Raw genomic sequence first — 15,603 nt, 5'->3', positions numbered from 1 at the left:
AGCAGGTGAAGATAGAGAACACTGAAAACCATAGTGCCTCTTGGACAGCTAGCCCCCAACTGCCTTCAGTATTTCACTATCTCCCAGCAGGTGTGGACGTAGCTTGATCAGCTCCTGGATTTCATACTGCCTGGGGTGGCTCCTGTGCTTTGACAGTTGAGCAGGGGTGTTGTGGCTGGTGGTGGCCACTTTAAAGGCATATAGGTTTGCCATTTCCCTGCCTTACCCATTCCCCCCGCCTCCCGGAGTCCCTCTGTTGCTGCCTGCCTCCAACTTTCCTCACAGCGTTAAAAAAAAAAAGAGAGCGCTTTTACTGCGTGGCTGTTCTGAGGCTTTTTCCAGTGATCCTGGTTCTGTGCAGGTTGACCGGAGCTCGTTGACTCAGTCTTCTGAGGTGAGAGTGGTGCCCAGCTCCTCCGGGGAGGTCCCACGGACGCCGTTCCAATCAGGGTACGTTTTGGTGCAAAGCCGCCATTTTATTGCTATATTCCCGTCCTGTGAAAAAACGGACGATGGCTTCTGAAGGAGTTAAACACTGCTCCCGTTGTGGTAAAAGCAGATCAGCAGCAGGGCTGTGTAAAACGTGCTCCTTACATGCTCACGCTGGTTTGAGCATGCTGAACGATGTTTCTTCCCGCTCGATGGCGCTGGTAGCGGGTGCCATTTTGGAAGCGCCGCATGCCTTGACCCTCGTGGTTGCTGAGGAGTCTGAGGGCAGGGGGACGCCTCGTTTAGAGGCTGCCAGAGGAGCTCCTACATCCGTTTCTCCTAATTCGGAGGCGGAGGGTCAGGGTGAGTTTTTCACCCCTGAGTTTGTGCTTTTAATGCATAAGGCGTTCATGCTGAAAAGAGCTCTGCCGCAGGTGTCTGACACTGTGTTGCCTCCTGGCTTCCCTCCGGGTGTTGATGCCCCGGGGATGACTTCAGAGGTTATTTCCTCCCCCGAGCGTTGGAAACACGCTAAACATAGACGGGTAAATTCCCCATCTGAAAGTGGCGCATACCCTTCCCCCCCCCCCCCCCGTGGTTGGGCTGTGGAGAGTCTGAAGGATCTGGCAGACCCTCAGGGACGGATGATCCAGAGGAGGGTGCCTGTTTACCACTGGATTTGGATGATCCCAATGCAGTCCGGATTTTCCACCGCGACGAGCTGCTAGCTCTCATTACTGATGCCTTGCAGGCCCTCTCGATTGATGATCCTGCTGAAGGCGACGCCTCCTCTGTTAATCTTAGGATGGCGAGTACTAAGAAGCCTACTTGGGCCTTTCCTGTGCATGACTCCATCAAAGAGCTTATTCCTGCTCAATGGTCTGACCCTGATGGGCCTTTGAAAGTGGCCAGGGCTATGGGTCAGCTTTACCCTCTGCGTGAAGAGCACTTGGCCCTTTGGGGATGCCTAAAGTGGATGCATTGGTCACGGTGGTGAGAAAAAAGACCACTCTCCCAGTAGAGGGAGGAGTCGCTTTGAAAGACATGCAGGACCGGCGGCTTGAGTCGACGCTGTAGCGGTCCATTGAAATTGCGGGCCTTGCCTTGAGGGTGTCTATTTGCAGTTCCTGTGCAGCCCGGGCATGTCTTTCCTGGCTGCAGCTGGCGGTGGAACAGCCCACTGATGGTGCGGGCCCCCTTTCTGAGGTTGCCCCGCAGATGGAGTCGGCCCTGTCATTTTTGGCTGACGCCCTGTATGATCTGGTCAGAGCTTCGACTAAACAGATGTCTGTGGCGGTGTCCACCCGCCGCCTTCTTTGGCTGCAGCATTGGGCAGCTGGCATGGCTTCTAAGCAAAGACTGATGAGGCTACCCTTTCGGGGCCTCCTGTTATTTGGAGAGGAATTGGAGAAGATTGTGAAAGACCTAGGTGAATCTAAACCCCAGAGGTTACCTGAGGATAGGCCGAGGCCTTCTTCCAAGGGTTCTGTGTTTCCCTCCTCTTCCAGACCACGCTTCCATGAAGCTCGAAGGTATCGCCCAGGGCGCTCTGCTGGGTTTTTCCAACGTGCCTGTTTTCAGCAGAGGAACTCCTTTCACTCGGTCCGCAGGGGCCAGTTCAAGGCCAGGAGTTCAAGTGCGTCCTCCACAATGATGGGACGCCGGTCCACTCCTCCTTGCCTGCAATAGGAGGACATCTTTCCCTCTTTCTAGAGGAGTGGACCAAGATTACCTCAGATCAGTGGGTCCTGGACCTGATCAGAGAAGGTTACCGACTGGAATTCAGTGCCCCTGTGAGAGATGTGTTTGTGGAGTCCCGATGCGGCACTGCCGTAAAACGGGTGGCGGTAGAGGAGACCTTGAAAGTCTTGCTGCACCTCGGAGCGGTGATCCCGGTGCCTCCCGCCGAACGCGGCTGCGGCCGCTATTCCATTCATTTTGTCGTGCCTCGAAAAGGCGGGTCTTTCAGGCTGATCCTCGACTTACGAAGAGTAAACGAGATTCTCAGAGTACGACATTTCCGCATGGAAACCCTGCGCTCCGTCATTGTGGCGGTACAGCCAGGAGAGTTTCTCACGTCTCTGGACCTAAAAGAAGCTTATTTGCACATTCCTATCTGGCCTCCACACCAGCGGTTCCTCCGCTTTGCAGTGTTGGGAAAGCATTTCCAGTTTCAGGCCTTGCCTTTCGGCCTAGTCACAGCTCCCCGTACCTTTTCCAAGGTAATGGTGGTAGTAGCTGCCTGTATCAGGCGAGAGGGTATCAGAGTTCACCCTTATCTCGACGACTGGCTCATCAGAGTGGACTCGGCAACCGAGAGTCGTCTTGCCACAGCCAGAGTGGTGGCGGTCCTGCAGGCTAGACTAGGTGGTCAATATACCCAAAAGTCACCTGACCCCCTCTCAGTCTCTCGAGTATTTGGGGATCCGGTTCGACACAGCTTCAGGATTGGTCTTTCTCCCCAACCAAAGGTGGTGCAAGCTTCAGAATCAGGTCCGTCTGCTCCTGCGGATGCCTCGCCCGTGAGCTTGGGACTTTGTCCAGCTGTTGGGGTCGATGATGGCCACCTTGGAGGTGGTGCCTTGGGCAAGAGCGCATATGAGGCCTCTGCAGATTGCCCTGCTTCAACAGTGGTCTCCGATGTCCCAGGAACATCAATCAGACTAACATTGCTCCCTGCGGCCCGGCTCAGTTTGGAGTGGTGGCTCTCCGACAGGATGCTGCGCCAAGGAATGCCCCTGGCGCTTCTTTCCTGGTGCATGGTGATAACAGATGCCAGCCTAGGCTGGGGAGTGCATTGCCAAGGAAGCTATGCTCAGGGTCTGTGGACACCCGTGGAAGCGGGGTGGTCCATCAATCGCTTGGAACTGAGAGCGATATTCCAGGCTCTTATGGCCTTTCAAAAGACTCTGAAGGGGCTTGCTGTCCAGGTTCTGTCAGACAACACGACAGCGGTGGCATACATAAATCATCAGGGCGGCACTCAGTGCAGGGCCCTGGCCACGGAGGCCGCTCAGATTTGCCACTGGGCCGAGCTACACCTGCAGCTTCTGTCAGCAGCTCACATGGCAGGTCAGAGCAACGTGCAAGCCGATTTTCTCAGCAGGCATCAAATCAACCCGGCGGAATGGGAACTGGCAGAAGTCTTTCTTCAGATTTGTGCCAAATGGGGGACACTCGGAATGGATCTATTGGCGTCAAGTACAAACGTCAAAGTACCTCGCTTTTTCAGCAGAAGGAGAGATCCTCACTTGGCGGGGTTGGATGCTCTGGCTCAACCCTGGCCCTCGGGCCTCCTGTATGTGTTCCCGCCTTGGGCCTTGATAGGACGAGTCCTACTGCGGATTCGACAGCACCGAGGTCTGGTGATTCTCATAGCTCCAGATTGGCCAAGGCATTCGTGGTATGCGGATCTCCGCCAGATGTTGGTGGACGCGCCGGTGCATTTGCCCCTGGTGCCCAACCTGTTGGTTCAGGGTCCGGTGGCTATGGAGGATCCCTGCCAATTTGGTCTTACGGCCTGGCTATTGAGAGGCCGCAATTGAGAGACAAGGGCTACTCTAATAAGGTCATCTCCACTCTCTTGCAGGCACGCAAGCAGTCCATCTCTGCAGCTTATGCGCGGATCTGGTGTAGATTTGAGGCATAGGGTGTTTCATAGGTGATCACACCCACACGAGCTACAGTCTCAACTGTGCTGGACTTTTTGCAGGAGGGCTTACAAAAAGGCCTGGCTTACAATTCCCTGCGGGTGCAAGTGGCAGCATTATCATGCTATCGATGGAAGGTCGCTGGCTGGTCCCTTGCTGCTCATCCGGACATTGCCAGATTTCTCAGAGGGGTGCTTAGGCTCCGTCCTCCTGTCCGGTTGCCCTGTCCAGCCTGGAACCTGGGGCTAGTGTTGAAGGCTCTTCAGTGTTCGCCCTTTGAGCCATTTTGGCGAGCTTCGGAGAAGGATATGACGCTTAAGACAGTCTTTTGGTGGCCATCACATCGGCTAGACGCGTGTCTGAGCTGCAGTTGCTGTCCTGTCGGGACCCTTTTCTGCAATTCTCGGAGTCCAGAGTAGTGGTACGTACAGTGCCTTCCTTCCTGCCTAAGGTGGTTTCAGCATTTCACCTGAACCAGCCCATTTTTCTTCCTTCCTTTTCTAGGGAAGAGTTCCTGGACTCCTTTGGGCAGTTACATCTTTTGGATGTCCGCAGGGCTCTGTTGCATTGTCTACAGATGTCAAACGACTTCAGGACTTCTGATCACCTTTTGGTATTGTTGACAGGTCCTCGACGCTGGTGTCCGGCGTCTAAGGCCACTATAGCCCGTTGGCTCAAGGAAGTCTTTTTTGCTGCATATCTGCTTTCAGGTCGGTCTCCACCTAAAGCTTTTAAGGCGCATTCCACGAGAGCCATCTCTTCCTCGTGGGCTGGAACGGGTGCACTCTCTCTTCAAGAAATCTGTAGTGCGGCTACTTGGGCTTCTCAGCTCTCTTTTGCCCGACATTACAGGCTGGATATTGTAGCGAAGCAGGACGCTGTTTTTGGAGCTCAAGTATTGGCTCGTGGTTTGGCTTGTTCCCACCCTAAGTAGGGATTGCTTTTGTACATCCCATCAGTTAATGGATTCATCTGCTGCTGATGACAAGGAAGGGAAAATTAGGTTCTTACCTTGATAATTTTCTTTCCTTTAGTCACAGCAGATGAATCTATGATCCCTCCCTGTCTGACTTTGTTTTTTGTTCAGATCTTTCATGTAGATATAAATCTCATTGGGAGAAGTTGGAAAACAGTTATCAGAATTTCTACATGATGTTCTACTACAGGAGGTTGAGATCGTCCCTCCTTTGTTGCTCCTGTTCCGGGGCGTTTGTTCGCTGTGAGGAAAGTTTGTGTTACTATACCTTTATGGTTCACTCTGCTTTGGAAATCTCAAATACTGAAGGCAGTTGGGGACTAGCCATCCAAGAGGCACTATGGTTTTTCAGTGTTCTCTATCTCCACCTGCTGGTAGGCGGATACAACCCATCAGTTAATGGATTCATCTGTTGTGACTAAAGGAAAGAAAATTACCAAGGTAAGAACCTAATTTTCCCATCCGTTTCTTTTCCAAGCTGAAGAGACCTAACCTCTTTAGCCTTTCTTCATATGAGAGGAGTTCCATCCCCTTTATCATTTTGATCGCTCCTCCACTGGGAACCTTTACATATAGAGCATGTAAAAGCATGTGACTTCTTGTCAGCACCCATATTTAGGCATGAAACCATCAGTGCAATTTTATAGGATGCATTTTCAGCTTATAAAACGTTCTTTACACACAGATAATGCTTTATAAAGCTATATTCTTTCTGTGTTGATCACTTTATCATATTTGTACTGCTGTTTTGGACCATTCACTAGTTGATTTTATTTCCTTAAGATGTCTTTTCTTAACCCCATTCGAAGCTGTCCCTTAGGAATCATAATTAAAGATAAATTATTTGTAAATAGATGCGCTTTTTCAAAATTGTGCAACCAAATTGACCATATTGCCTCTAATTTGCCTGATTCTAAATGCTTGGTTGGCCTAACTTTGGAGTAAATCTCAAGGATCATAATTGATGATAAAATTGAATTCCTTTAGCTCTTCAGGGATCCACAGGAAAAATACCACATATGTTACTTATGTCCAGGTGTTGCTCTTCCATTATTTTTCTTCCTATCACTAGCTGATACATGTCTGAATCATACTGCTATAAAATTTGTCGCCCCCCCCCCCCCCCTCGATATTATTTGTACTTCAGTCTTTCCAGATTCAGAATGATTCATGTCCATATTTGGGAACTCTTTGAATTTTAACCTGGACATTCAGGGATTTTAATGAAGTATCTGTAGACAAATGGGGCATTTCTGTTTATTTATTTATTTAAAAAAAATTATAACCTACACATCTACAACCCTGAGCAAGGAACAATGCACATTCATAATAGCATTAGACATTTCACAAAACATGTAACATAATCGTAATGTAAAACTCAAGAACCAACATTGATCAGGCCATCCAAAACTTACCTTTAAAAAGGGATCTCAAATGCTTGCTGAAACATGCTAGTGAATGATGGCAAATAAAGACCTGCACAGTCCATCCAGTCTTCCCGACAAGGTGGCTAGAGCCACACCTGCCACTCCCTGCAAATTACTCTCCTTTGTGATCAAACATTAGTTTCACAAACAGTGCAGTCTGCAATATCAAAAATTTGCCACAGTGCCAACCACATATAGACAGTTATATTTTGGTTGCAGCATAGTCACATTCATTGACAATACTTGATTAAACCAACAATTCAACAATACTACAAACTGTGAACATTTTGTTTGCTATCAACTTTAGGGTGTCTTCCCCTCCCTCTCTGAGATACCTTCGTTTCATAAGCTATGAGTGTGATATAAAATACACATACTTGTTCTTGATTTGTCCTTGTTATTTTTGGCACAGACTTTAGAAGTCATCCCAGCACTGGCCATAATTCCCAACTGCTGGAGTTGCTGTCAAAGCCCACCCCAGCCATCCAGCTCTACATTTCTATAATCAGGGCGTAGAAGTCTGCCCTGTTTTTATCCTTCCTTTTTGATCTCTGAAAGCCATTTGGAACAGGGCAAAAACAACAAGGGAAAAGTTATATTAGGAAGCAGAATAGCTTTTCTCTGCTCTCTTCACTCCAGTCTTGCCCTCTCTCATTTTGTTCCCTGTATAGGAACAAAAGAGGGGACCATAGGAACCAACTTTTCAATACAATTGGGGAATCTGAACTTAGCCCAAATCACCCCTCCCTAGATACACTGAAGAAGTTTGCGCAATATTGGGAGTGCCCAAGCTCCCACATAGCTGGCACTTATGGAAAGAAGGAGCTGCATTAGGAAACAGAGTGGCTCCTCTTTGTTGTGCCTGTTCCATTCCCATCCCTCCCTTCTTGTTCACTGCATGCTGCCTGGGAAAGGAGATGGAATTAGTGGTCTGTTCTCTACTGAGTGTGTCCATGCCTTTAAAGGAGAAAGTGCTAGGGTCAGGAATAGGGGAAAGTGAATTCTGCTCGGGTCAGGCTTCGTAACAAAGAGGGAAGATGCTCAGATTGTTCCTGGAGTGAAAGAAGGTGGTGGAATGGAGGAGTAACCATGGTTGCAGCCGCAGAATGAGAAACAGGCAAGCAATGGTGTAGCTAGGACTAAATGGGCCCCAGGTGGAAAAATTGAGATGGGCCCCCATAACACCATCGTTCCCAAGGCAGTGAGGTCTGGGGGGGTGGGGGAGTGAAGATGGCATCTTTTTAAAGCTGACATATTACAGTTAATCAATTCAGGAAAAAAAACTTTTAGCAACCTTTGTTGTCTGAACATTGCTTTGGTCCTAGTGTCTGTCTTCTGCTTTTCTGTTTTTGTTCTTAACTCTCTGTGTCTCCTGCTCTTTTGACATTTCTTCTCTCTTTATGTCCAGCATTCATCTTTTTTGTGCATCTCTATCTGCCTTGTCCAGCATCTCCTCTCTGTGTCCCTGTCACTATCCTCCCCCATGATCAGCATCTTTCCTCTATGCCCCATCTTACTCTGTCCAGCATCCCCCTCTGTGTCCCATTACCTCCGTTTGTGTCCAGTTTTACCCCTCTATATCCCTGTTCCTATGTTCATTCTATGGCCAGCATCTCTTCTGTGTCCCTGTCCCTCCTCATATCCAGCTTCACTCTTCCCTGCCTCCTGTACCCCACCCCTACCTGTGACCCCCCCCCCCCCCCCCCCATTCTTTGTGGCCTAGCATCTCCCAAACTAACTACATCATGCAAGGTTCAGCGTTGGGAGTCACGGACCAAGAAAGGGATCTAGGTGTCATCGCTGATGATACGTTGAAAACTTCTGCTCAATGTGCTGCTGCGGCTAGGAAAGCAAATAGAATGTTGAGTATTAGGAAAGGGATTGAAAACAAAAATAAGGATATTATTCTGCCATTGTATCGCTCCACGAGTATCGTGTTCAATTCTGGTCGCCGCACCTCAAAAAATATATAGTGGAATTGGAAAAGGTGCAGAGAAGGGCGACAAAGATGATACAGGGGATGGGACGGCTTCCCTATGACGAAAGGCTGAAGAGGCTGGGGCTCTTCAGCTTGGAGAAAAGGCGGCTGAGGGGAGATATGATAGAGGTCTATAAGATAATGAGTGGAATGGAATGGGTCGATGTGGAGTGTCTGTTTACGCTTTCCAAAAATTCTAGGACAAGGGGGCATGCAATGAAGCTGCAGTGTGGTAAATTTAAAACAAATCGGAGAAAAGTTTTCTTCACTCAACGCGTAGTTAAACTCTGGAATTCGCTGCTGGAAAAAGTGGTTAAGGCGGTTAACTTAGCGGACTTTAAAAAAAAGTTGGACGGCTTCTTGGAGGAAAAGGCCATAGAATGTTATTGAATGGACGAGGAAATAATACACTATTTCTAGGATGGACAGGACAAGTTGCTTGTTCTTTTGGCCACTGTCGGTGACAGGGTGCTGGGCTCGATGGACCCTTGGTCTGTCCCAGCATGGCGATGCTTATGTGCTCTGTTGGTCCATCACCTGTCTCCCTCTCTGCTCTGGTCCAAACTCTATCTCTTCTGTGTGCTCTTCCCATTCCATCATCTGCTCCCTTTCTTCCTGTTCTCTTTGAGCCAGGTCTCTCTCTTTCTCTTTCTTCTGCTTTCCCCCCCAAGTCTAACAGCTCTCTCCCTCTGCCCCCCCCCCGACCAGTTCAGTATCTCTCCATCCTCCCTTCCCCCAGGTAGGTTGGCATCTCTTCATTCTCCTTCCTGGGTCCGGCATTGCTCCAGCTCCCCTACCCGAAAAACCTACAGGCAGATGCTCAAAACTCCAGTGCTATACTGAACAGTGCCAGAGAAATAGCACTGGAACAGTGCAGAAGAACAAAATGCTCAACACTAATGAGATACAAACATAGACATGCTCATAGCATTAGGCATTAGGGAGTTCGACAGGAGGAAAATGTTTGTCGCATGTGCTAAAGAGTTGTTCATTAAGCACAGCTCTTCAGCGCATTCCCAGAAAGCTTTTCACCCATTCTTTATCTAGAAAAGAAGACCCCCCCACCCCTGCAAATACCAAAGGCCCTTGTGGTCCGGTGGACCCCTGTCCCCTCCTGAAAAATGGATAAAACCCTGGTGGTCCAGTAGGACCCCTGACCAAGACCCCTACAATGACTACCCAGGTGTCCTAGTGATGGTCCCCCAACCCCCTCTTACCTTTTGAAGAAGGAGGCAAGAAGAAGTCCTACTCCCTCCTGCTGGGTGCATCATCACAATGGTGGCATCCTGCCTAGTGCATCCTGGGACGCACTGGGCAGGGCCTAACTACCATATAAGGGAAAAACTCTCCACCCAGTGCCTACCCTTATATAGTAGTTAGGCCCCACCCAGTACATCCCAGGATACACCGGCCAGGGCTAGGCACTACCATTTTGATGACATTCCCCACAGGAGAGCGTAGGACTCCTTCTCTCCTCCTTCTTGACGCACTTCTTCCTTCTTCAAATGATATGAAGGGATTGGGGGCCCACATAGGCCACCAAGATAGTCCTTGGGGTGTGGGATGGGGTCCTGGCCAGGGGTCCCATTAGACCACCAGGGTTTTATCTTTTCAGGGGGCAGGGACAGGGGTCCACCGAACAACCAGAATATTTGGTGGATAAAGGGCCTGGGGTCTACCAGACCACCAGGGCCTTGGGTATTTGAGGGGGGGGAGTGCATTTTGCTTTTGCCTTTCATATTCCTTACACCCAACTGGCATAGAGTTTTCAGCAGCAAGAGCGCCCTTGTTGGGCTCGCTGTCCTCTGAGCATTAGGGAGGAATAGGGAATCAGCTCATCAGCATGCATTTGTATGCTCATTGTCCTGGGAGCCGGCAAGCTTGTCAGCTCTCAGCATTCTGCGTTAGCAAATGCAGGCACTAATCCAGCCCTAATGGCCTCTAGCACCCGCATTGCTTTCTATCCCGCCCAACAGAGAACCATCTGGGCAGCGTATAATCTAAAAAGAGGAAAGAAGAAATTGACATACAATACTAACATGAAGCAAAAGAAACTGGGAAGAACTATACTGGTTATAGAAAAGAGGGGGGAAATGGGAAAGAACAGTAGGAGGTGGGGGTTTTAAGCCAGGTACCCATAGCTTTATCGATGGGAAAGCTAAATGTATGCATCCTGAAAAAGAAGTCTTTGGGTCTTGTTTGAAAAGGGGCAATGAGGAAAGTTGTCTTAAATGGGATGGTAAGGAGTTCCTGTCACGGTCTGTCTCGGTCGGTCACTTGAATATCGGACACAGAGCCAGGAAGTGGGCACTTATGCCAATCCCAGGGCAGAGAACCAGGCCTGAAGGCGAGGAATCGGTCCCAGAACAGGCAGTCAGATATGCCCAAGACTTCACCTGAGGTGACCGCCATTCCCCAGAGGTTGAGCCCCTAGGTTCGGGTGGCCGGCAGGACTTTGAGAGTAAATGGGCCGGGTGAGACTACCTAGGAAGGATCGGGTTCAGGCTGAGGTCTAGGCAGGCAGCGGTCCAAAAGGCAGTGGTCCAAAAGGCAGCATCAGGTTCAGGCACAGGTCAAGGCAGGTGGCAATCCAAAAGGCAGAGTCTGGTTCAGGCACAGGTCAAGGCAGGCGGTAGTCCAAAAGGCAGCGTCAGGTTCAGGCACAGGTCAAGGCAGGTGGCGATCCAAAAGGCATTGTCAGGTTCAGGCACAGGTCAAGTCAGGTGAAGTCAGCAAGAAGAAATACACCAGCTCAATCCAACAAGATAGTAGCTGAGGCAAAGAGGCAGTGAAAGGTTCTTGGTTTTAAACTGAAGGCATCTGACGTAACTGTAGATGCACCAGCAGGTAGGCACCCAGACTGTAGGTGCGCCAGAATGACGCACCCAGACTGTAGATGCGCCAGAATGTAGGCAAAGGGATATATACGCACGTAGCGTCTGGATTAACAGTGTTATGGGCGCGTACATCTGGTTCCGCACGTAACACTCCAGGTTTGTGACAGTTCCATAATTTGGGGCCTTATGTCTGCTTTGTTTATGGTAGAGTTCTCAATGTGATGGTATAGTTAAGAGATTGGAGTTGTGACGATCTGAGCGCTCTTGATTGAGTATAAGAAGTAAGGTATCTTAAAAGACAAAGAGGTTCAGAAGCAGATAGGGTTTTGAACACTAACAGAAGTATTTTATAAGTGATTCGATGAGGAATGCAGAGCTAGTGGGCAGATTTCAGATAGGGAGTGACATGATCGTATTTCTTTAGATGGTTAATTACCCTGATAGCAGTATTCTGGACTAATTGTAGACGATGTTGGTCTTTGATCTGGAGACCTAAGTAGAGGGAGTTGCAATAATCTAATTGGGAGATGACCAGGGAGGGAATCAAAATGTTCAGGGCAGAGGGAGTCAATAATGGTTGTACAGATTTGATAAGGCATAGCTTAAAGAAGGAGCGCTGGATAACTTTTGAGATTTGTTCTTGAAAAGAAAGGGTAGAATCAAATATAAATCCTAAGATATGTGTGGATTGGACTTGACAAACAGGAAAACCATTTGGGAGGATTGGAGAGACTAGGGACAGATGACCAGTTGGAGTGAATAGAAGTATTTTAGATTTCTTTGGATTAATGGCCAGTTTATTGTCTGAGAGTCAAGTTGTGATGAACTTGAGGTGGGAACTAAGAGAAGAAATTTCATTAAGGTCTGTTGGGTTAATAGGACAAAGAAGTTGGATGCTGTCGGCATATACGAACATTGTCAAATCAATGAATTGTCCCAGAATGAGAAGGGGTGCAAGAAAAATATGAAAGAGCAGATGGGAGATTGTTGGAGGACACCAGAAACACAATGGAATGGTTCGGATCGACTTCTAGATAAGATTAGAGCCATTGAAATGCAGAGTCAGTTATACAAATAGTGTGTAGACAAGAAAGCAAAATAGAATGGTCAATGAGATCAAAAGCGGCTGAGAGGTCTAAGAATAGTAGTATAATAGAGCGAGATTTGTCCAGGAAATAGCAAATAATGTTCAGAAATGCTAGTAATGATGTTTCTGTACTATGGTGTTCACGGAAACCAGTTTGGTTAGAATGTAAAGCATTGGTCTTAAATATGAAAGTGGAGAGTTGTGGATTGACAATGTTTTCAGCAACCTTTGCAAGAAAAGGGATATTAGCAATGGGCTTGTAATTGGAAGGATCAATAAGGGACATTTTAGGATCTTTGATTTTAGGATAAATAATAGCATTCTTCCAGAGTTGGGGACATGTCCAGATACTAGAGATAAAGTGATCATGGAATGGAGAAAGGGATCAAAGTCATTAAGTGGTTTGTTTGTTTTTTTACCAGAAAGGCAGGCTCTGGGTCTGTGGGTGTTGTGATAGATCACACCTGAGAAATGATCTTTACGATTTTGATTGTAGGTGGAATATGAACATTGGATAAGGAACTGCAGGAAGATGTTATACAGGGGGCAAGAATAGGGGGAATAGGAGGTGGGAGAGGTGGTGGAGTGTGACTAGAGATAAGATTATCACAAAGTGTTGCGATCTTAGATTGAAAATAGGTTGCCAGTAACTGAGCTGATAGGTAATGTTTGTCTGCTTGAGTGGAAGAATTTTTGAAAGTTGTCAGTTGCTTAAGAGTTCGGTATAAGATTGCAGTGTTGGGAGCTCTGGTGATTTGGGAAGAGTAATATGCTTTTTTTTTTGCTGTTAAAATGGTCTTCGTATAAGAGCTTGCCCATGATTTGTAACCAAGAAGAGTGATGTTACAGGGCGTACATATCCATTTTCTTTCAGCTTGACGAAGTTGACATTTTATGAGATGTAGTTTGGCGGAGTACCATGGTTCTGAGTGACACGTGTTATAGGAAGCAGCAAATTCTACCGGGGGTGCAAGCAAATTTTAAACCCTAAATAAGTCATTATTCCAAAGGGCAATTTATTCATCTAGAGGTAGAGTAGTGAAAGAAGTAATGTCCAAGTGTAAGTTGTCAGAAAGGATAGATGGTGTAATTTTCAAAAGATCTCTGAAGGCAGATTTTCTTCTGATGGGAACAGAAAAAGTGATAGGTGGTAAGAGATTAGAAAGTATTAAGAAGTGGTCTCACCAGGGGAGTGGTTGATATGAAATGGGGGAGATGGCAGTGAAGTCCATATTTAAAGATATAATCAGATCCAAGATATGACCTGCTCAGTGTGTGGAAGAGAGAACATGCTGCATTAAACTGAGGTCAGAGAGAAGATTTAGTAAATCAGAGGCAAAAAGAGCATTATAGTTATCTAGATTAATATTGAAGTCTCCCAAAATAAGTGGGTGAGCATGTTTGAGGCAAAAATCCAACATGAGTGGGGCGGAGTAAAGTAAAGGAGGTAGCAGATGGGGGAGGGGATGATAGATAAGCAGGAAGTCTACTGGGGTGGGGCTAGTAAGATGAAAATGAATAGCCTTTATGGGGGAAAATAAGTGAGGTCACGTTTGGAAATGTTCATTTGAAAGGAGAAAATTACTACCAGTCCACCTCCTTGATGATTATAGTATAGGTATGAAAAGTCAAGAGGGATTGCTTGATTTTGATATGAAGTATCAGAGTCAGTGAGCCAAGTTTCTGTTAAACAAAGGATGGCCAAGTGAAGTTCAATAATAATCTCTCAAATAAAGATGTATTTGTTACGGAGGGAGTGGCAATTAATGATTGAAGGGAGGAAGAGGAGGTAGATGATAAAGAAATAGGAATCAGGAACCTACCTCGAAAGAAGGAAGTTTAGGATGGTGGTGGCAAGGGCCAGCGGCCCCAAACCAGTGGGATAGGACTACCAAAGCACATTGGTACAAGAGTGAGGAGAGATACAAAAATAAAAAAATTCAGGAGTTAAACAGACTTACCCATAATGGGGATAAATGGGTGCATTCAGGAGCACATGAGCATGTGATGTGTGCCTACATGGCGTCTGCCGCTTGGGAGCGGAGTTAAGAGTGGTAGTAATGGTGATGTGGGCAGATGAGCGGGACGAAGATAGAGATTGTCTGCGAGGGAAGGCAGGCACAGAATCAGCTCAGGTATCTGGAAAACAGCAAAGACAGCACAATACAATCATAAAACATTCAAAAACCAGAGAGACAAAGCAGAAAACCTGATTTGACAAGGGGTACTCCAGGACTGGACTTGGGAAACACTGGGATAGGCCATACGGTCTTTATCTGCCATAATTTTTCTCTGTTTCTATTGTTCTGGAAAGGCTGATATGGAGATAATCATGATTGTCCAGTAGGGGTGGACTGTCATTTGCAATTACATAGGAAATGGAATGGCATATCCTATGTCATTACCAAATGAAAGCAAACATAAAGTACACATTTTGTGTTTTGTTGTTCGCCAATAATAATGCACACTCTTTGGAAACAGTGTAAAGAGGGTACAGTATTTCAGAAAGAGTGTACACTCTTTCCCAATAGTGGAACTACCTCCATGGGCTAGATTCTGGATATGGTGCCAAAGAAAGCTGTGCTAAAAAAAAAAGCAATATTCTACAAGCCGCACGTAAAGTTAGGTGTGGTTATAGAATAGTGCTTATGCCCAGGAAATGCATCTAACTTTAGGCACTGCCATTTGCACCAGCTGAAACGTGGTACAAATGTATGTGCCTACATTAGGCGCATATCCCTGTTATTCTATAATAACGTGTGTTAATTTTAGGAACGCCCCCGTCCCTCCCATTTCCATGCCCCCTTTTTCAGATTTGTGCAAATTCTAGGCACGGAACCCTAAATTTTCATGTGTAAATTCCAATAAAATCTAATTAGTGCCAATAATTTCTTATTAAAAAGCCAATTATTGGCACTGATTAACTCGTTATTCAGTAACATTTTGTGCACAAATTAGCTGCGCAAGCAAATTTGTGCACACAATTTTTGACGACTTTTATAGAATTAAGGGGCATATGTGTAATCCATTGCTCATGCGCAAACTTGTGTGAGCATGTGTGCCCTATGGGGAAAGAGTGCACCCTCTTTCTATATAGTGCGCACTATTTGCAAAGAGTGTGCATTATTATCAGAAACTGACAAAACAACAAAATAGCCAAACAAAACTCCCTGTAAACAACACAGAAAATAACAAACATAATAAACATTTTCTGTTTGC

General features: G+C 47.0%; 1 protein-coding gene across 1 annotated transcript in view; it reads right to left on the bottom strand.

Moving 5' to 3' along the window:
• LOC115479087 (ankyrin repeat, SAM and basic leucine zipper domain-containing protein 1-like) overlaps positions 1 to 14,392 on the bottom strand; it is a 71,430-nt gene extending 57,038 nt beyond the window's left edge. The window contains exon 1 of the mRNA XM_030216833.1: positions 14,346 to 14,392. The gene's annotated coding sequence lies outside the window, so the exon portion shown is untranslated. The remainder of the gene's footprint in view (positions 1 to 14,345) is intronic.
• Positions 14,393 to 15,603: the final 1,211 nt, after the last annotated feature.

The sequence above is a fragment of the Microcaecilia unicolor genome, chromosome 10, assembly GCF_901765095.1.
Source record: "Microcaecilia unicolor chromosome 10, aMicUni1.1, whole genome shotgun sequence".
NCBI classification, from domain to species: Eukaryota; Metazoa; Chordata; class Amphibia; order Gymnophiona; family Siphonopidae; genus Microcaecilia; species Microcaecilia unicolor.
The sequence above is the reverse complement of the archived record's forward strand: the minus strand, read 5'-3'. Positions and strand labels throughout refer to the sequence as shown.